This window comes from Eurosta solidaginis, chromosome 5 (genome assembly GCF_040869045.1).
Source record: "Eurosta solidaginis isolate ZX-2024a chromosome 5, ASM4086904v1, whole genome shotgun sequence".
NCBI lineage: Eukaryota > Metazoa > Arthropoda > Insecta > Diptera > Tephritidae > Eurosta > Eurosta solidaginis.
In genome coordinates this window covers 128025191-128048548 of record NC_090323.1, presented here as the reverse complement: position 1 = coordinate 128048548, position 23358 = coordinate 128025191, and the positions used below count along the sequence as shown (strand labels likewise).

Below are 23358 nucleotides of genomic sequence, written 5' to 3'. Positions count from 1 at the left end.
GTTTTTCAGTCACAAAAAAATAACAGAAGCGCCTTAGATTTATTTATTTATTATGGGAGTTCAGAATTTTGTGTATTTGGTATTGAAAACGTTGCTACAGCAAATAAAAGCTACGGAACATGAACAACTTTTTTTTGTTAAAATTTTTGTTTGCATATTTTTTTTTGTGTTGACAGTTGTTAATGTGCTATTCAAAATTGAAAAAAAAAACTACAGTTATTGATATTGCATATTTACCAAGACGTAGCAAATGCCTAGCCGTATAATTTTTTTAAAAACGTATCTGAGCGTTCCATTTTAATACATTTTTTATTGTACTAACGTTAGGCAATAAAAGTATGAATTTGCAATCCGCCTGTCATCCATATATTTAAAAACTGCCCTTACCTTAATATATTTCCCGATCAAAAATTTCATGGCATAGGAATTACAGGCTGCTCTACCTAGAATATTGTAATGATTGAAGATTTAATGAAGATTTAAGATAAATCTTCAGCGTTTCGAAATTTAATTTTGTATGATAAAACACTCAGACGCCTAAACCACAAATAAAGCTCTAAGTAGAGATATGCTATAAGTGGAGATATGCTGCTGTTGTATTAACGATAAAGATATGCTGTTATTTAGGGCTGGATTCCCTGAAAATCTGAACAACGTACACTTATTGAAAACTCATTTGCAAACAAAATTTAAAGTTTAAATTTTTATGCGATTCTGTAAAGTATTGTGCACATTGGTTCGCTGAATGTAAAACTAATATGTAAGTGTGAAAATGCTTATCAAACGCCACGAAAACAAAAAAGTCATTCTGCAACTGGGCGTATGAGTTATGAATGTCGCAACAGTGTAAACAGTAATTCTTTACTTTAGCTCACAATAGCTAAAACTCATCCAAAAATATCGTGGGAAGTGTCAAAAGACGCGTTATAAACCCAGGATCACGAATCCGGAAATTAAAAAATTTGTTTCTGTCAAAAGATATTTCCAAAAAACCGAAAAATTGCCGCGGAGCGCTCTAAAACTGGTGGTGGGATCCATAATATTTCGTGATCCTGGTTTCATAACGCGTCTTTTGACACCTCTTCCGATATTTTTGGACGAGTTTTAGCAGTTGTGAGCTAAAGTAAAGAATTACCGTGTAAACTGGCTGTCAGGAAAACTCACGAAGTTTTTGTCAGTGACTTTTATTTGCCGTCTTTCAGTGAGTTTTACAGCTCCGGCTCACGCTCAATTCTCACGGGAATGCTCTGGATCACTGAGAGACTTGAGAAGCAGATGCCGTGAAATTTTCGCACACGTGAAATGTGATAGGCAGATGTCGCCGCTGTTTTTCATTTAACTCATACGGCGAAAGGCTAAGCAGCGACATCTATTTTTGAAAAAGTAGGTATATTAAAGGCCGCGTTGCCAACCTAAAAAGAAGTAATTAACAAATTATCTGGCTCACAAATTGAACCAGACTTCTATCTGGATTTATCTGGCTCAAATCGTTGTTGTTGCATTTACATGCAAAATTATTTATCTGGCTAGGGATTTTGCCACCGAATGATAGCTATTGTTCACAGTTTTGCTTTACAGAATTAGAATTTCAAAGTTTACACAATTTCTTGCGTACACTTTAAAACACAGTTAATGAATAGGGCACTGTATGAAAGATAACGATTTGAGCGAATGTACCTTATACTTTTTTGGTTGAGGGTTCTGTTGTAATCAAAAAAAAAATATCTGACAACTGAATGTCATCTGCCAGAAACAAAGCGATGGATGGACTATTTGACATTTGCTCTATAAACGTTTCGGTCAGTTGCTGGCGCAAAATAGTGAAGTTTTACCACAAATATTTTTATCGCTTAATTAAAATCATACGTAATGTGATTAGTCTATTCTCTTATTTTGGACAGCTTTATTTATACTTGTGTTATCATAAATTCGAACCAACTTTGGAAATATCGCAGACCATCTATCAGTGGTACCACTATTTTTTCCTGATACAACTCCAATATAAGTAGTGGGACCATTCGAAGTATCAAAACAAAACAGCTTAAAATGGCATATCATAATCCAATTTGCAGTGATGGAGAAGCGGAAAGTGAACTGTCATATCGAATTTATCGCACAGATGTCTCTGCTGAAATCGCGCGATGGCTACATTCGCATTTTCGGAGATCGAAAATTCGAAACTATCCAACAAAATGTCATTCGCCGCGGTGTGGTGCGAAGAAGTTTACTCCATTATTTCCACGCCATATTTGATTTCTCGGCAAATGAAAGCAACATTTTGTGAAATTTTTTACTCAAATTTATAATCACATTTGGAGTTACATGTAATGTGTTAGGCATAAAAATATTGTGGAAACTTATAAGCACTACAGTTGTAAATCATTGATTGCAGTAGTGCGCATAAATGTGAGTTTTTGCAGGATATTATATTGTGTAATTTGTCTATAAGTATGTTTTCATGGTGGCTAGCTCAGTTCTGCTATAATAATCCGAGGCCGTATGCCTGTGTCCAAGTGCTTTGTTATATAGTCTGAAAGCAGATAAAATTCCTGAAAATTTTTTGGAAAAAAATAATTCTTTTGTACAACAACTAGGACGAAACCATAGGTAATTCAAGTGTGGTACAATGAAATATTTTGTATCTACGGCAAAAACGAACCGTATATATGTATATATAAGAATGTCCATCTAGCACTTCACTCATATAAAAACAAAAACGACAGCATGTCATTCCCAAGACATGCCCAAAAATATCGGGAAAGGTGTCAAAAGACGGATTTCGTTCCCAATATTGCGAATTGGAAATTAATAGTTTTTTTTTTTCCGCGAAGAGATATATGCTAAAACCATTTTTATGTAGTCATTGTTGATTTTGTTTTATACACGCATACTTATGCAAAAAGTGGGTTTGATTTACAAGACCGTGTACCACCTAATTCTTATCGAAGGGTATCAAAAGATAAGGTTCCATCTCCGATTTAAAAATTTCATAGGGTTTATTTTGCCAGATATTGTTGTACTCGGAAAGTATATAAGGTAATAGTCAAGAATAGGGGTAGACTGCTAATACCCGCGGTTGTTGTTGTTGTATGCGCGGTAGGTATGCCTATCGTAAGAGACTAAAATACCAAAAAATGATTCAAGGGGTTGTGTAGCGCAACCCATTCAAGGGGTTGCCAGCGCAATATATAGCTTCTCCATACCAATTGTCAACCTCACATATCCGTGGCGAATCCTCATGGATCTAGGGGTGGGATGGCGGGATGGCCTAGAAGGTCAAATGTGGTCATACCAAATCGTTCCTGAGATGGTTTTTGTATTAACGATGAAGACACTCCCCGAAGGTTTTGAGGAGTGTTATCGATGTTGATGGTCCTTTGCCGGATATAGATCCGGTACGTTCACCAAACACCATTAAAGTACTTGTAACAAAGCACCATTAAAGTACCGGAACGTACCGGATCTGCATTCGGCAAAGGATCATCAACATCGATAATACTCTCCAAGGCCTTTGTTGTTGTCCTTATTGCTGCAACAACAACAACTGCTAATAGGCGTCCAAAATATCGAAATTGGTGTCAAAAGACGCGTATTGACCTCGATAATATTAATCCGAAGGCGAAAAATAAAACTTATGGTGACGTTTTTTGATACCACCATTGTCTTGTAAAACGTTACCAATCTTTTTAACTATTTCAAGATATTAACGAAAAACCGAAAAATGATACCGGGTCTCTCCTAAACCGTTGGCGGCCTTTGGCCGCGCTTCTGAAAAGTTACATTGGCCGGTCCACCAATCAAAATTAAATGCGTGCAAAATCCTTTTGTACACAAAATTTTTTTCAGTGCACACCAACATTACAACAACCACATGAAAATTGCCAACTTCAACTGCAAATATTTCCGCACAGAGATAACACTTTTCTCTTCCGCCTTCGCATTAGTGTTGTTAATACGAGTCTTTTGACACCTCTCTCGATATTTGTATTTATTATTTATTTATTTATTTATTTATTTATTTATTTATTTATTTATTTATTATTACGGTCTTTAAGACCTAGTTTAGGTTAAAATAAGAGATTAAACATAAATACTCATGTCACATTTAGTGACGTACAATATAAAAACAATTTTTCTTTGAACATTTTATACCCTAAATATTCAAGAGACCTTTTGGCGAACTCAGTTCTTATTCTAGGCAGTCTTATATTATTGCAATTTCTAGTTCCATAATTGTGGATTTCATGATTATAATGTAATTTACTACTCAGGTAATTCGGTAACATTCCTAACCTAAGTTGGTGTATAAATTTCAATGTGAAATAACTAACTGACTGTTTAATACTAAGCCAGTTTAATCTATTGAGCATTACAATTTTTGGCGTTCTTGGAGGACATTTTAAAATAAATCGCATTGCCTTGTTTTGCCGTATTTGAAGTTTCTTAATATATATATCATTACTTAATAGCAGAATAGTAGGACAATAAATAAAGTGTTGTTCAATAATTGAACGATATACCAATATTTTATGACTTTGACTGATATGTTTACATGTTCTATACATGAAGCATATTTTTTGTGCAATTTTCCTTTCCAGATAAGTTACATGCTCTCCAAAATTTAGATTATCATCAATCAAAACTCCTAAATACTTAATTTTGTCTACTCTTTGGATTTCCATGTTTTTTACCTTCAGCGTAATATTATTTAAACTATTGTTACTTATGATATTAGTGTTTTTACAAAATATCATGAACTTAGTTTTTTCGACATTTAATTCCAGTTTTCTAAGGCTTAACCATTTGTATAGCGAGTCCAGGTCTTCTTGTACTTTCAGCATGGCACATTCTACATATTTTTAACTTATGATAAACAATGCATCATCCGCAAATAGACGTATTTTACAATATTTTAAGCATCTTTTGATATCATTGATATACAATGTAAACAATATTGGACGCGTATTAGCAGTCGACCCCTGTTCTAGTCCCCCAGCGGGTTAGGGGGATCAGAATATACCCGCGGTAGGTATGCCTGTCGTAAGAGGCGACTAAAATACCAAATTGATTCAAGGGGTTGTGTAGCGCAACCCATTCAAGGGGTTGCCAGCGCAATATATAGCTTCTCCAAACCAATTATCAACCTCACCTACCCGTGGCGAATCCTGCTTCATTAACAGCCAAGGCTCTGGCGACCCCAAATACCTCATGGAACTAGGGGGTGGGGAGTGCGGTATGGCCTAGAAGGTTTAATATGGTGGTGTAATCGTTCCCGAGATAGTCGGGATAGTACCTTAATGGTGCTTTGTTACCGGAACGTACCGGATCTATATCCAGCAATGGACCATCAACATTGATAACACTCCTCAAAACCTTTGGGGAGTGTCTTTATCGTTAATACAACAACAATTCCGCCTGTTCTAGACTTTTATGTTGTTGTTGTTGTAGCAGTACTTCGCCCCTCCTAGTTGTTGTTGTTGTAGCAATGTTTCGCCCCACCTAATAGCTGCGACCGATCATCACAAATTGTCATCAATATCCTCTAACGGGAGTCCAAGGAAACTTGCTGTTTCGACAGGGGTGGACCATAATGAAAGAGGTGTTAGAGGCGTTGGTTCCACATTACAATTAAAGAGATGGTTGGTGTCATGTGGGGACACATGGCAAGCGGGGCATACATTTTGTATGTCGGGGTTGATTCTGGATATGTAAGAGTTTAACCTGTTACAGTATCCAGAACGAAGTTGAGCCAGAGTGACTCGCGTTTCCCTGGGGACTATGCGTTCCTCTTCAGCAAGTTTTGGGTACTGTTCCCCGAGCACTGGATTCACCGGGCAATTCCCTGCATAAAGGTCCGACGCCTATTTGTGGAGTTCACCAAGGACCTGCTTGTGTTTTTTTTGCTTCATACGGCTGAGTTCTCAGGTGCCGTATTTCCTCAAAATGCTTACTGAGATGACTCCTTAAGTCCCTAGGCGGTGCTGGCTCATCAATCAGATGTCTGTTGGGATGCCCAGGTTTCTGGGTATTCAACAGGAACTGTTTGGTTAGCATCTCATTTCTCTCCCTGATGGGGAGTATTCTCGCCTCATTATGTAGATAGTGTTCTGGGGACATAAGAAGACAGCCCGTGGCGGTTTGAGCGCAGTATTTTGGCAGGCCTGTAGTTTCATCCAGTGGGTTGTTGTTGTTGTAGCGATAAGGTTGCTCCCCGAAGGCTTTGGGGAGTGTTATCGATGTGATGGTCCTTTGCCTGATACAGAACCGGCACGCTCCGGTACCACAGCACCATTAAGGTGCTAGTTCGACCATCTCCAGAACGATTTATGTGGCCACATTAAACCTTCAGGCCATTCCCCCTCCCCACCCCCAAGTTCCATGAGGAGCTTGGGGTCTCCAGAGCCTCGTCTGTTAGTGAAACAGGATTCGCCGCGGATAGGTGAGGTTGACAATTGGGTTTGGAGAAGCTATATATTGCGCTGGCAACCTGAAGGGTTGCGCTACATAGCCCCTTGAATCTGGTATTTTAGTCGCCTCTTACGACAGGCATACCTACCGCGGGTATATTCTGATCCCCTAACCCGCTGGGGTCTTCCAGTGGATAGTTTTTAGGCTTGGAGACCATATAGGGGACGCGTATCACGCAAACGGCTGGTCAATTGCTTTGTATGTGGTAATGAGCGTTTCCTTGTCTTTTCCCCAAGTACTGCCAGCAAGGGATTTGAGGATTTTATTACGGCTCTGGATTTTCGGAACAATTGCGGCTGCGTGCTCACCAAAATGTAGATCCTGATCAAACGTCACACCCAAGATTTTGGGGTGTAGGAAAGTCGGTAGCGTAGTGCCATCGACGTGGATGTTCAAAATGGTCGACATTTGGGACGTCCAGGTTGTAAATAGGGTCGCGGATGATTTAGTCGGTGATAATGCCAGGTTTCGCGAGGCGATAAAACTGAAGAGATCAGGGAGGTAGCCGTTTACTTTGTTTCAAAGCTCATCGATCTTTGGGCCCGGGCCTGTGGCCATTATTGTGCAGTCATCGGCGTAAGAAACGATAGTAACTCCTTCTGGTGGCGAAGGTAGTTTTGATATGTAAAAATTAAACCAAAGGGGGGATAGGACACCACTCTGAGGCACCTTTTGTTTAATTCTTCTTGGCTTTGATATTTCGTTTCTGAATTGCACCGATGCCTGTCGACCACCCAGATAATTTGCGGTCCACCTTTTAAGACATGGGGGAAGGGTAGAGCCTTCCAAGTCTTGCAGTAATGTTCCATGGTTGACCGTATCAAAAGCTTTTGATAGGTCTAGCGCTACGAGTACTGTTCTATGGTGGGGCTTCTGATTTAAACCACAATTTATCTGGGTGCTAATGGCATTTAGCGCGGTGGTGGTGCTATGGAGTTTTCTAAAGCCATGCTGATGACAGGCTAGCTGCAAATTTGCTTTGAAGTGGGGGAGCAAAATGGCTTCAAGCGTCTTGGCTACTGGCGATAAGAGAGATATCGGGCGATATGACTCTCCTATGTTAGCTGGTTTCCCAGGCTTTAGTAGCGGGACCACCTTGGCCATTTTCCATTTTTCGGGTATGACAAAGGTGGAAAGGGACAGGTTGAAGACATGTGCTAAATATTTGAAACCCTCTTTCCCTAGGCTTTTAAGCATCGGCATGGCTATGCCGTCTGGGCCCACTGCTTTGGATGGTTTAGCATGACCGATGGTATCCTCAACCTCTTTGGCGGTGATGGTAATTGGTGACGTGCTGCACTTATGTTTACGTGCGTGTCTGTTGGCCCTCCGTCTATTTTTGTCGACGTAGAATGCATTATGTATTGCCGGCAGAAAGCGCTCGCGAATTTTTTCGCATCCGACAGCACTTTGTCGCCAAAGGCGATGGAAACCTTGTCATTGTGCCTAGACGGATTCGATAGGGACTTTACAGTGGACCAAAGTTTACCTACACCGGTAGAGAGATTACAACCGCTTAGGTGCTCCTCCCATTTCGCCCGCTTGTGTTCATCCACAAGCAATCTGATGCGTTGGTTTATATCCCTTATTTGGGGGTCCTTGACGTTCTAAGACACTGTTGTTGTTGTTTTTGTAGCAGTGCTCTAAAACACTGTCCCTGCGGTCGATGTCGGGATCAAATATATGATATTGCACAGTGTGGAGTATGATAAACGCGAGGCCGCCTCCATTTCCGCTCTCGCGATCTTTTCTGTGGACATTATACCCAGAACAGGTATGCAATGCAGATCTTGCTGTGAGTTTAGTCTCTTGAATCGCAGCAATGCGGATGTTGTGCCGCTTCATGAAGTCGACTGTCTCCGTGATCTTCCCAGTTAATCCATTACAGTTTAACTGCAGAATTCTGAAGTGCATAGTGGGAGACGTCGTGAATCTGGGAGTAAGTGACAGGTGACTACGCCTGGGTTGTGGAAGGCCAGACCGCGATTGCTGTTGAGGCCCTGGGACTAGAAGTCCTTGGGTAGGCATTGGGGTACCCTTGGCATTGTTCCCGACTCTACTACGGAGATTGTAGGTATGAGTGGGAGCAGCCGTGTGAGTTGGTGGCGCCGTGGGCGCGTGCAACAGCGGGTACTAGTTGTGGCTTGCTGAGCAGCGGGGCTGATGGAAGGTAGAGGGGAAGGCGCTGAGGCGCAGACTACGGGACGTCCTAGGACGTGAACAGCAAGGAGCCAAAAAAGATTTATAAAAGTTGCGTGGACGTCTGGTTTTGGGGTCTAGCCCAGAACAACCTGTCCGATGCAACCTTCCCTTACACGAGACACACTGACAAGAGTATGACCGTCCTAAAAAGATTCTTTCCGGCAGATGCACAAAACCATTTCTCAGGACCGGGGTAAGGAGACGGACCCGGATTGGGTTCGATACCTTCCCGGAGCAAGAGAATATGGAGCAGTCCCGCTGCAAGGAGCTGCTGGGAAGATGACAATTTGTAGGAGGGACGCAACAAATTAAATGGTGTTACACTGAAATGGCAGTCCTTGGTCGGGAATAATCCCGAGTCGCTCCGGTACATAGAACCGACGGCCTTGGGAAGCGTCCCACCTAGTAGCTGCGACCGATCAGAACATTACAACAACCGCATGAAAATTGTTGTTGTTGTTGTAGCAGTGCTTCGGCCCATCCAATAGGTGCGACCGATCTCAAATTGTCATCAATATCCTCTAACGGGAGTCCAAGGAAACTTGCTCTTTCGACAGGGTGGACCATAATGTGAGGATGTTAGAGGCGTTGGTCCAAATTACAATTAAAGAGATGGTTGGTGTCATGTGGGGACACATTGCAAGCAGGGCATACATTGAGTATGTCGGGGTTGATTCTGGATAAGTAAGAGTTTAACCTGTTACAGTATCCAGATCGAAGTTGAGCTAGAGTGACTCGCGTTTCCCTGGGAAGTGTGCGTTCCTCTTCCGCAAGTTTTGGGTACTGTTCTTTGAGTACTGGATTCACCGGGCAATTCCTGGCATAAAGGTCCTACGCCTGTTTGTGGAGTTCCCTGAGGACCTGCTTGTGTTTTTTTTTTGCATCATACGGCTGAGTTCTCAGGTGCCGTATATCCTCATTATGCTTACGGAGATTATTCCTTAAGCCCCTGGGCGGTGTTGGCCCATCAATGAGATGTCTGTTGGGATGCCCAGGTTTCTGGGTATTGAACAGGAACTGTTTGCTTAGCATCTCATTTCTCTCCCTGATGGGGAGCATTCTCGCCTCATTATGTAGATGCTGTTCTGGATACATACGAAGACAGCCCGTGGCGATTCTGAGAGCAGTATTTCGGCAGGCCTGTAGCTTCTTCCAGTGAGTAGTTTTTAGTCTTTGCGACCATATAGGGGACGCGTAGCATGCAATCGGCTGGCCAGTTGCTTTGTAGGTGGTAATGAGCGTTTCTTTGTCCTTTCCCCAAGTACTGCCAACAAGAGATTTGATTATTTTATTACGGCTCTGGATTTTCGGTACAATTGCGGCTGCATGCTCACCAAAGTATAGATCCTGATCAAACGTCACACCCAAGATTTTGGGGTGCAGGACAGTCGGCAGCGTAGTGCCATCGACGTGGATGTTCACAATGGTCGACATTTGGGACGTCCATGTTGTAAATAAGGTCGCGGAGGATTTAGTCGGTGATAACGTCAGTTTTCGCGAGGCGAAAAAACTGGAGATGTCAGGGAGTTAGCAGTTTATTCTGTTGCAAAGCTCACCGATCTGTGGGCCTGGGTCTGTGGCCATTATTGTGCAGTCATCGGCGTAGGAAACGATAGTAACTCCTACTGGTGGCGAAGGTAGCTTTGATATATAGAAGTTAAACAAAAGTGGGTATAGGACACCACCCTGTGGCACCACTTTTACAGGAGGAGAGATATCGGGCGATATGACTCTCCTATGTTAGCTGGTTTCCCAGGCTTTAGTAGCGGGACCACCTTGGCCATTTTCCATTTTTCGGGAATGACAAAGGTGGAAAGAGACAGGTTGAAGACATGTGCTAAATATTTGAAACCCTCTTTCCCTAGACAGTTAAGCATCGGCAATGCTATGCCATCTGGGCCCACTGCTTTGGATGGTTTAGCACGACCGATGGCATCCTCAACCTCTTTGGCGGAGATGGTAATTGGAGACGCGTTGAATTTATGTTTATATGCGTGTCTGTTGGCCCTCCGTCTATCTTTGTCGACCGTATAATGCGTTATATATTGTCGGCAGAAAGCGCTCGCAAATTTTTCCGCATCCGATAGCACTTTATCGCCAAAGGCAATGGAAATTTTGTCATTGTGCTTAGACGGATTCGATAGGGACTTTACAGTGGACCAAAGCTTGCCTACACCGGCAGAGAGGTTACAACCGCTTAGGTCCTCCTCCCATTTCGACCGCTCCACAAGCAATCTGGTGCGTTGGTTTATATCCCTTATTTGGGGATCGCCGGGATCGAGCTGTCTTAGGCTGGTGGTCGGATGCCAATGTTACCATCGGTTGCCAGTTGACGCAGTTTACAAGGCCTGCGCTCACGATTGATATATCCGGCGAACTGTGACAGCTTCCTACCATTCGTGTGGGGGCGTCTTCGTTTATTGTGTAGAACGTCGTTTCTTCTATTTGATCTGCCAACATCTAACCCCTTCTGTCTGCCTGCAAGTTTCAATGCCATAGAACGTGATGGGCATTGAAATCGCCTAAGATAATGCCATTATTGCCAGTGAGTAAGGCGCTAATATTAGGGCGGTATCCTCTGGGGCATCAGGTGGCAGGAGGGATGTAGATGATTTCTAAGTTTGCATCGCCTGACCGGACAGATAAGCCTTGACGTTCTAAGACAATCCCTGCGGCCGATGTCGGGATCAAATATATGATATTGCACTGAGTGGTGTATGATAAAAGCGAGGTCACCTCCATTTCCGCTCTCGCGATCTTTTCTGTGGACATTATACCCAGAAAAAATCTGCAGACCAGATCTTGCTGTGAGTTTAGTCTCTTGAATCGCAGCAATGCGGATGTTGTGCCGCGTCATGAAATCGACTATCTCCGTGATCTTCCCAGTTAATCTATTACAGTTTAACTGCAGAATTCTGAAGTGCAACGGGGGAGACGTCGTCACTCTGGGAGTAAGTGACGGGTGACTACGCCTGGATTGTGAAAGGCTAGGACGCAACTGCTGTTGTGGCCCTGGGACTCGATGTCCCTGGGTAAGCATTGGTGCTGCTATACAACCCACAACGAAAAAAAGGTTTGTCCCCGAAATTGCAGTGTAACTGAGAAGGCCCATACAAAGTTGTAAAACGGATAAACGATGTAGTGTACCGCATACAAACCACTACCAAACCACGAACCAAAATGAAAGTGGTTCATTTGCAGAGATTAGCAGCGTTTAGATCGAGAGATTTGTCTGACCGGGACGATCAGACTTAGGTGGAGGGCAGTGTCACGGATATTAACATCACTAAGTTATACCATCACTAAGGCGATGGCAAGGCCACGATAAGCAGTATTTACGTCAATAATCAAATCATGTATACACATATAAGGCAGCCGAAAGATGTCACACACAGATGCATTTACTTATACGCCTATGTATGCGCGAGAGACTGTAAACTACAAACATTCACATCAATAATTCAATCATTATGTATCTACATAAACGAATAAATAATTGCGTCTACACATATGTACGTATACGAGCAGCGGAGCGGCAATGCACAAACATGCATATATCTTATCTGAGTTGTCACAAGAGAGAGCAATAATTTGTGCACGTAGTTGTGGCTGGCGATTTTTTAGCCGAAACTAACTAGTAACTTCTGGAAATCGAAGAGCCTAGAAGTATGCAGCATAAACTATAAAAGCGGGGCAGGCGAGTAAGAAGTAATTCAGTTTGATTTGAGTTGTCAAGCAGTTTGATTAAGACGATATCTAGCGAGCAATAGCAGAGTTTCGTTGAGCTATCAATCAGTGTGGTTATTAAGCAAGCTATTCGTTGCACAGTTTGTTATTGTGAAGTACTTTAATAAAGGCCATTTTGCATTATTACAAATTGGAGTTATTTATTCAACAGTTTAGTGATTCGAACTTAGCAGAGGATTGCAAATAAGAGGATTTGCAAGTAAATTCGTTACAATTAGTAAATTCGTTACAATATGTTAACAAAATCAATGATCGCATTCAAAACAAAATTCCTGGTGAAGTGGCGAAATATAAATCGATCGACACAGTTACAGATGAAGATCAAATAGTGAATTATCCAATTGAATTTCTAAACTCTTTAGAACCACCTGGAACTTGAATGCTTTATTATTATCCTGTTATTTAATGTCTGTTGTACTATACAAGATCATACATGATCCACATAAATCGTTCCCGAGATGGTCGGGCTAGCACCTTAATGGTGCTATGGTACCGGAGCGTACCGGATTTGTATCCAGCAAAGGACCATCACATCGATAACACTCCCCAAAGCCTTCGGGGAGCAACCTTATCGCTACAACAACAACAACAACATAAATGATCTTATTGTACTAATATATATATCTTTTAATAAATGAAATGAAATGAAATGCATGCGCATATATTAACTTTGAAAATTGTCACCAATCATGCTTCTTCGGAATTTAGGCCCACCAAAATTGTGCAATGGAACCAGATTTTGCGTTAAGAAATTAATGCCGAATGTAATCGAAGCAACAACCATCAGCGGTAAAAGCGAAGGTGAAGATGTGCCATTCCACGGATTCCAATGATTCCTACAGTTTTGCCATTAAATTTTAAGCTCTTGTAGTTTCCTGTATGCCTTCCTTTTGCAATTACAATCAACTAAGCACAAGGACAATCGCAGGATTAATTTTAATTATATGTTGCTTGCCCTAGATTTGGAACGCCAAAAAATTTGTTTATCTTTGCACCGAACGAAAAAACCAAAAATATTGTGAACTCAATTGCATTACAAAAAAAAAAAAATAATAATAATAAAATGTTTCAAACGAAAATTTCACCAAATATGCGTCCAAAATTCAATTCAATTTACAGAACAATAAACTTAATTATCAACAAATAAAACAGAAAAAATAACGCAATATTCATTCGATCTCGGGCATTACAACGTACGTCGGGTAAAGCTAGTACCAAATAGATTCACGGGGTGCTGTAGCGCAACCCTTTCAAGGGTTTGCCAGCGCAATATATAGCTTCTCCAACCCAATTTTCAACCTCACCTATCCGTGGCGAATCCTGTTTCATTAACAGCTGAGGCTTTGACGACCCGAAATCCTCATGGATCTAGGGGGTGGGAGGGCGGTATGGCCTAGAAGGTCGGATGTGGTTGTTGTAGCAGTGCTTCGCCCCATCCAATAGGTGCGATTGATCATAAATTGCATTCAATATCCTCTAACGGGAGTCCAAGGAAACTTGCTGTTTCAACAGGGTGGATCATAATGAGAGGGGTGTTAGAGGCGTTGGTTCCACAATACAGTTAAAGAGATGGTTGGTGTCATGTGGGGACACATTACAAGCAGGTCATATATTTTGTATGTCGAGGTTGATTCTGGATAGTAAGAGTTTAACCTGTTACAGTATGCAGATCGAAATTGAGCTAGAATGAATCGCGTTTCCCTAGGGAGAGTGCGTTCCTCTTCTGCTAGTTTTGGGTATTGGTCTTTGAGTACAGGATTCACCGGGCTATTCCTGGCATAGAGGTCCGACGCCTGTTTATGGAGTTCACCAAGGACCTGCTTTTGTTTTTAGCTTCATACGGCTGTGTTCTCAGGTGCGTATTTCCTCATAATGCTTACGGAGATGACTCCTTAAACCTCTGGGCGGTGTTGGCTCATCAATCAGATGTCTGTTCGGATGCCCAGGTTTCTGGGTATTCAACAGGAACTGTTTGGTTAACATTTCATTTCTCTCCCTAATGGGGAGTATTCCCGCCTCATTATGTAGATGGTGTTCTGGGGGCATAAGAAGACACTCCGTGGCGGTTCTGAGAGCGGTATTTTGGGAGGCCTGTAACTTCTTCCAGTGAGTAGTCTTTAGGTTTGGCGACCATATCGGGGACGCGTAGCATGCAATCGGCTGGCCAATTGCTTTGTAAGTGGAAATGAGCGTTTCTTTACCTTTACCCCAAGTACTGCAAGAGATTTGAGGATTTTATTGCGGCTGCATGCTCACCAAAATGTAGATCCTGAACAAACGTCACACCTAATATTTTGGGGTGTAAGGCAGTCGGTAGCGTAGTGCCACTGACGTGGATGTTCAAAGTGGTCGATATTTGGGACGTCCATGTTGTAAATAAGGTCGCCGTTGATTTATTCGGTGATGTCAGGTTTCGCGAGGCGAGGACCAAGAAAGTGGCCCTTTATTTTGTTGCAAAGCTCATCGATCTGTGGGCCTGGGCCTGTGACCATTATTGTGCAGTAATCGGCGTAGGAAACGATAGTCTGGTGGCGCTTCCCAAGGCCGTCGGTTCTATGTACCGGAGCGACTCGGGATTTTTCCTGACCAAGGACTGCCATTTCAGTGTAACCCCATTTAATTTGTTGTGTCCCTCCCACAAATTGTCATCCTCCCAGCAGCTCCTTGCAGGGGGACTGGTCCATATTCTCTTGCTACGGGAAGGTATCGAACCCAATCCGGGTCCGTCTCCTGACCCCGGTCCTTAGAAATGGGTTTGCTGCATCTGCCGGAAAAGAATCTTTTTAGGACGGTTATACTCTTGTCAGTGTGTCTCGTGTAAGGGATGATTGCATCGGACAGGTTGTTCTGGGCTAGATCTCAAAACCAGACGTCCACGTAACTTCTATAAATCTTTTGTGGTTCCTTGCTGTTCACGTCCTAGGACGTCCCGTAGTCTGCGCCTTAGCGATCGTGTTTTGGCCTTCCACAACCCAGGCGTAGTCACCCGTCACTTACTCTCAGAGTGACGACGCCTCCCCCTATGCACTTCAGAATTCTGCAGTTAAACTGTAATGGATTAACTGGGAAGATCACGGAGATAGTCGACTTCATGAAGCGGCACAACATCCGCATTGCTGCGATTCAAGAGACTAAACTCACAGCAAGATCTGCATTGCAGACCTGTTCTGGGTATAATGTCCACAGAAAAGATCGCGAGAGCGGAAATGGAGGCGGCCTCGCGTTTATCATACTCCACACTGTGCAATATCATATATTTGATCCCGACATCGACCGCAGGGACAGTGTTTTAGAGCACTGCTACAAAAACAACAACAACAGTGTCTTAGAACGTCAAGGACCCCCAAATAAGGGATATAAACCAACGCATCAGATTGCTTGTGGATGAACACAAGCGGGCGAAATGGGAGGAGCACCTAAGCGGTTGTAATCTCTCTACCGGTGTAGGTAAACTTTGGTCCACTGTAAAGTCCCTATCGAATCCGTCTAGGCACAATGACAAGGTTTCCATCGCCTTTGGCGACAAAGTGCTGTCGGATGCGAAAAAATGCGCGAGCGCTTTCTGCCGGCAATACATAATGCATTCTACGTCGACAAAAATAGACGGAGGGCCAACAGACACGCACGTAAACATAAGTGCAGCACGTCACCAATTACCATCACCGCCAAAGAGGTTGAGGATACCATCGGTCATGCTAAACCATCCAAAGCAGTGGGCCCAGACGGCATAGCCATGCCGATGCTTAAAAGCATAGGGAAAGAGGGTTTCAAATATTTAGCACATGTCTTCAACCTGTCCCTTTCCACCTTTGTCATACCCGAAAAATGGAAAATGGCCAAGGTGGTCCCGCTACTAAAGCCTGGGAAACCAGCTAACATAGGAGAGTCATATCGCCCGATATCTCTCTTATCGCCAGTAGCCAAGACGCTTGAAGCCATTTTGCTCCCCCACTTCAAAGCAAATTTGCAGCTAGCCTGTCATCAGCATGGCTTTAGAAAACTCCATAGCACCACCACCGCGCTAAATGCCATTAGCACCCAGATAAATTGTGGTTTAAATCAGAAGCCCCACCATAGAACAGTACTCGTAGCGCTAGACCTATCAAAAGCTTTTGATACGGTCAACCATGGAACATTACTGCAAGACTTGGAAGGCTCTACCCTTCCCCCATGTCTTAAAAGGTGGACCGCAAATTATCTGGGTGGTCGACAGGCATCGGTGCAATTCAGAAACGAAATATCAAAGCCAAGAAGAATTAAACAAGGGGTGCCTCAGGGTGGTGTCCTATCCCCACTTTTGTTTAATTTTTGTATATCAAAACTACCTTCGCCACCAGAAGGAGTTACTATCGTTTCTTACGCCGATGACTGCACAATAATGGCCACAGGACCGGGCCCAAAGATCGATGAGCTTTGCAACAGAATAAACGGCTACCTCCCTGATCTCTCCAGTTTTTTCGCCTCGCGAAACCTGGCATTATCACCGACTAAATCATCCGCGATCCTATTTACAACTTGAACGTCCCAAATGTCGACCATTTTGAACATCCACGCCACCGACTGTCCTACACCTCAAAATCTTGGGTGTGACGTTTGATCGGGATCTACATTTTGGTGAGCACGCAGCCGAAATTGTTCCGAAAATCCAGAGCCGTAATAAAATCCTCAAATCCCTTGCTGGCAGTACTTGGGGAAAAGACAAAGAAACGCTCATTGCCACATACAAAGCAATTGGCCAGCCGTTTGCCTGCTACGCGTCCCCTATATGGTCGCCAAGCCTAAAAACTACCCACTGGAAGAAGCTACAGGCCTGCCAAAATACTGCGCTCAGAACCGCCACCATCCAGAACACCATCTACATAATGAGGCGAGAATACTCCTCATCAGGGAGAGAAACGAGATGCTAACCAAACAGTTCCTGTTGAATACCCAGAAACCTGGGCATCCCAACAGACATCTGATTGATGAGCCAGCACTGCCAAGGCCCTTAAGGAGTCATCTCCGTAAGCATTTTGAGGAAATACAGCACCTGAGAACTCAGCCGTATGAAGCAATAAACACAAGCAGGTCCTTGGTGAACTCCACAAACAGGCGTCGGACCTTTATGCCGGGTATTACCCGGTGAATCCAGTACTCGGGGAACATTACCCAAAACTTTCGGAAGAGGAACGCATACACCCCAGGGAAACGCGTGTCACTCTGGCTCAACTTCGTTCTGGATACTGTAACAGGTTAAACTCTTACATATCCAGAATCAACCCCGACATACAAAATGTATGCCCCGCTTGCAATGTGTCCCCACATGACGCCAACCATCTCTTTAATCGTAATGTGGAACCAATGCTTCTTACACCCCTTTCATTATGGTCCACCCCTGTCGAAACAGCATGTTTCCTTGGACTCCCGTTAGAGGATATTGATGACAATTTGTGATCGGTCGCACCTATTAGGTGGGGCGAAACATTGTTACAACAAAAACAACATAGTCTGTTGGCGAAGGTAGCTTTGATATGTAGAGGTTAAACAAAAGTGGGGATAGGACACCATCCTGTGTCACCCCTTGTTTAATACTTCTTGGTTTGGATGTTGCGTTTCTGAATTGCACCGATGCCTGCCGACCACCCGGATAATTTGCGGTCCACCTTTTAAGACTTGGAGGAAGGGTAGACCCTTCCAGGTCTTGCAGTAACGTGTCATGGTTGACCGTATCAAAAGCTTCTCACAGGTCTAACGCAACGAGTACTGTCCTATGGGGGGGTTTGATTTAAACCAAAATTTATCTGAGTGCTAATGACATTTAGCGCGGTGGTTGTGCTATGTAGTTTTCTAAAGCCATGCTGATGATAGGCTAGTTGTAAATTTGCTTTAAAGTAGGGGAGTAGGCTGGCTTCAAGTGTCTTGGCTACCTGCGATAGGAAAGATATCGGGCGATAAGAATCTCCTATGTTAGCTGGTTTCCCAGGCTTTAGTAGCGGGACCACCTTGGCCATTTTCCATTTTTTTGGGGATGACACAGGTGGAAAGGGACAGGTTGAAGACATCTGCTAAATATTTGAAACCCTCTTTACCTAGCTTTTAAGCATCGGCATGGTGTAGTATATTGAAACCACTTTTTTGTTTTAAGTAACACGCCTAAATTTATGTTTTTATTTTATAAATCTTTTCGACAATGAAAACTTTTGAAATCTAACAAATCAAAAAAATGAAAATAAAATTATTGAATAAACTAATAAATTGAATTCACAAAGTATATAAAGTTAAAAGTAAAATTTATAATTTATTTATTATTATTAAATTTATAAATATATTATATTAAAAGAAACCCTATATTACTCCCCCTTCAAGAAAATTTAACATTAAACAAATTAAACGTAACTCTCTTTTTATGTAAATTCTTAGTGTTCTTTGTGTCTGTTGTTTCAATTATTGCAGGTTTTAATCTGTCAATTGGAATAGTTTTAATATTATTATTCATTTCAAGTTTAAAACATTTTTGATCTTTTTCCACAATTTTGTAAGGTCCTTCATATGGTTGTTGTAATGAATGTTTATTAATAACCCGAACAAATGCAAATTTACAATTTTGAAAATCTTTTGGAACATAAATTCTAGTATCAGAATCTTTATGATGACTTAAATTTGAAAATGTTCACGTAAATTACTTAAAATTTCAGTTGATGAGAAATTTTCAGCTGATGGCACAACAAGTTCCCCTGGCAAACGTAAATTTTGGCCAAAAACCATTTCCGCTGGTGTAGCCGAAATATCATCTTGAAAATTGATCTTAAACCAAGAAGTATGATTTGTAATTCATCATACCAAGTATTTATTCCATCCCTAGCCATAATAGTGGCTTTTAGCTGTCTATGAAATCTATCAACAATACCATTACTCTGAGGGTGATACGTAGATGTAGTTATTTGATGACTACCAAGTAATTTAGTTAACTCTGAAAATAATTTTGATGTAAACTGACTACCTTGATCAGTAGTAACTTTTAACGGAACTCCGAAACGAGAAATATATACTTTGAAAAATTTATTTGCAACTGTAGTTGCTGACATATCTTTTAAAGCATATGCCTCTGGTCAGCGAGTAAACCTATCAATAATTGTCAAAATAATCGATGTTCTTTAGAAACTGGCAAAGGTCCAAAAATATCTAAATGGATGTGTTCAAATCTGATTTTTGGAATTGGAATTTGCTAATGGGAGACTTAGGATTTGTGCGAGTTTGCATAAATTGCTACCTATATTGAGAAAAAACCGAAATCACTGGAAACTGTCGGCAAGGCAGTGCAAAAGAAAAAATTTAGAATTTTTTGAGCATAGTTTTCAACCTAAATTGAAATGTCAAATTTGAAGAACAAAATAAAATTGATTTTTTTTAATTTTATTTAGTTTTATTTGATTTCTACATATGTATGTATATGCCAATAAAATGCGCTGGTGCACTAATTATAGCTACTTTACAGACGATGATTCGACTGCGATGGTGTCCGATCAATAGTTTAAAGGTGTAGTGCTGGTTTTAAATAGATTTTCCTTAACGCTGGCGGAATAAAAATTAGATCCTTGATCTTCAACGCTGGTTCAGATTCAGCAGTTATGTATGTGGTTCTCAACGCCCGAACCGCTTCTCTAAAATTAGTTATTTGGGGCATTCCCAATGTACACGTGTTCAACTTGAGATGCGCTGCATTTTCTTGTTCTGTGATTTAAGGATACTTTCCCTTCCATGCCCCGTTGTCCTGCAGAAGCATGGGTTCCTGAGTAAATACAGTTTTGTATTGTTTGTATAAACCATGGTTCAACTATATACAGGTTGGCTTATCTGTAAAGCAACAAAATATGTCTGTTCAAATTGTCAAAGTCTGTGTATTGGTGTTGGTATGGAAAGGAAAATAAAACTTAGCAGTTTTTGTATGTGTAAGTAAAATGTTGCCAATGTGTTGGTTTCATTTTGAGTTTGCCATCTCCTTTTGACAATCCCTTCGACCTTGCAATGACATAAATAAAATCAGCTGATGAGATGAGCCAACCTGTACATAATTGAACCATGGTATAAACAAACAACAATTAGTTGTCAAATGAACTCGCACAGGTTTGACATTTTTTTTCCTAAATTGTTGCAGTGCTGGAAACATTGTGAATTCATACAAGTGAAAAATCTTTCTATTCCTCTATTGCAATACCTGCCTGTCAAATAATAGCTGACAGGGAGAACGGCTGTCGCGATTGGCTAGAGAATGGAAGAAAGGTTTGTTTTTTGCTCTCGGTTATTAAATTGAAGTGCCATGAATTGGACATTTGTATTTCAAATCAGCTTTTCTTTTAAATGTGTGTACAGAACATCAGCCTGCATATTAATATTCATTTTTAAAATCAAGTTAATAGATTAAATTTGAGCAGCCATTTATGCAAACATTTTAAAATATGTCAATAATGCAATATACCAGTCGTCTACAAAAATGTTTGAAAAACACTATTGAGCAAATGATTTAAGTAATGGAACAGTGATTGAAAAGGTGATCGAGGCTTTTTACTATTGTGAACGTTTTTCTCAAACATTCGCCACTTGTATGAATTCACAATGGCTGGAAAGTTCAAGTGGAATATTAGATTAGGTACCTAAAATTTAGGTCAACTCGCACCCAGCCTTAGTATGACGATAAACTTTGGATTTTTGACAGTTAAGACACTCTTTCGACCAAATATTAATATCTTTGGCCATATTAGGCCAATAATATTTCTTAACTATGAGTCGTCGTGTAGCTCTCGTACCGGGATGTGCAATTCCATGCAACATGTCAAATACTGTCTTTCGTAATTTACTGGGTACTGTCCTATGTATGCATTATCTTATCCTTGTTTGCGTAGGTCGCTCATATTTACAGAGGTTCATTTTGCTACATATCTATGTATGTGTCTGTGTGTGTTAATGTCTTATCTTTGTTTCTATAGGTCGCTCAATTGCTAAAATATAGTTTCTAATAGTGGACTGTATTTAAAAATCTGTTAACTACTATTATCTTGTAAATAAGAAAACATTTTCAAGGTTGCTTGAACAAATGGCCTAGGATTCTCTCCTGAAATTTCACACCAAATATTGAAATTTAAAATAGGAATATTAATTAACTTTAAATTTAAAAATTGAGTATCAGTTATAAGGTGCTTAAATCACCATCATTTTGTTGGTCCGTTTGAAAAATTTTAAAATTCAGTTCCGAATTCTGTATTGCATTAACTTCAAGGGCTCTGGACAGTGTATCCGCTACAATATTGGATTCTCCTTTAATATACTGTATGTTATCAGTGAACTGTGCTATGAATTCCAAATGTCTCGTTTGTCTGGCACTCCGTTCTGTTTTTGAATTTAAAGCCGTAGTCAAAGGTTTATGGTCCGTATAAACTGTAAATTGTCGTCCTTCCAAAAGATATCTAAAATGTTGTATATTTAAATAAATTGCCAATAATTCGCTATCAAAAGCTCTGTACTTAATTTCAGTTGGAGAAATTTTTTTAGAAAAGAATGCAATGTGCTCAATTTTATTATTGTAATTTTGTTGTATAATGCCCCCAATCGCTGTTTTAGATGCATCTATTGTTAAAGATAATTTAGCATCTTTGTTAAAATGATTTAACAATATCGTAGATGCAAATTTATCTTTAATGCATTCAAAAGCCTCACTCGAATTCTCGTCCCATACCAAAGTTTTGTCACGTTTCTTACTTACACTGTTAATTAGATCATAAATTTTGTTTGTAAATTCTGCTAGTTTTGGAATGTATCTATGGTAATAATTTACCATACCAATAAATTTCTGTGCTTGCTTAACTTATTTTGGGCGTTAGAAATTGCGAATAGCTGATACCTTTTCGTCAGAAGGTCGAATACCTGTTACTTGGTACACCAAAAGTACATTTACTTGGTTTAATGTTTAAACCGTACTCTGTAAGGCGTTGTAATAGGATACGTAAATCTTTTAAATGTTGTTCTTCGTCTTTACTTGCAATAAGTAAGTCGTCGATGTAAGCATATACAAAATCTAAGTCACCAACTACCTCATTTATGAATCTTTGAAAGGTTTGTGCAGAATTTCTAAGTCCGAAAGGCATTCTCATAAATTCAAACATACCGAATGGAGTTGTAAAAGCAGTTTTATAAATGACTTCCTCAGCCATAGGAATTTGCTGATATGCCCTAACTAAATCTAATTTTGAAAATATATATTTCAAAGACCCTGAAACGAATAGTAGCTAATCGTATATCATGGTTTACGGAAACCCTACATCTCGTTGATTCTTCCCAAGTAGCATTCAAGCCAAATAGAGGATGTACAGACGCTCTACTGCATATAGACCACTACGTGTGCAAAGCACTATCTGCCCGTCATCACACAACTATTCTTTCGGTTGACTTCGAAAAAGCGTTTGATCGAATTGGTTCACATGTAATTCTCAATTGCCTGCATAACTGGAGCATTGGCCCAAAAATATTTCAGTTTGTCAAATCCTTTTTATCAAATAGACAATTCAGGGTAAGAATTTTTGATACTTTCTCCACCGTCTACCCACTTAATAACGGAATCCCTCAAGGTTCTCACCCTATCTGTTGTCCTTTTTTCTATCGCATTTAATGAAATTACTAAAATTATCAAAACAAACAATTCCATAGAGCACTGTCTCTATGCAGATGACCTGTACATTCTCTGCAAGAGAGATGCTACAGAAACAAAAAACATACTTGAAAATATATCGAACGACATTGTGAATTGGTCTAAATATTCCGGAGCCAAAATATCATTGAGTAAAACAAAAAACTTTCACGTATGTAGAAAACGCAAATGAGATTTTAACAATATAATAATATCAATTGACAATGTCGAAGTAGAGAATGTGAAGCACCTTAAAATATTAGGTATTGTATTTTCCAATAATT

General features: G+C 40.9%; 1 protein-coding gene across 2 annotated transcripts in view; it reads left to right on the top strand.

Annotated features, from left to right (window-relative positions):
- Positions 1-1778: 1778 nt before the first annotated feature.
- Positions 1779-23358, top strand: part of velo (veloren) — a 219342-nt gene continuing 197762 nt past the window's right edge. For both annotated transcript variants that reach the window (XM_067789032.1, XM_067789031.1), the window contains exon 1: positions 1779-2406. The gene's annotated coding sequence lies outside the window, so the exon portion shown is untranslated. The remainder of the gene's footprint in view (positions 2407-23358) is intronic.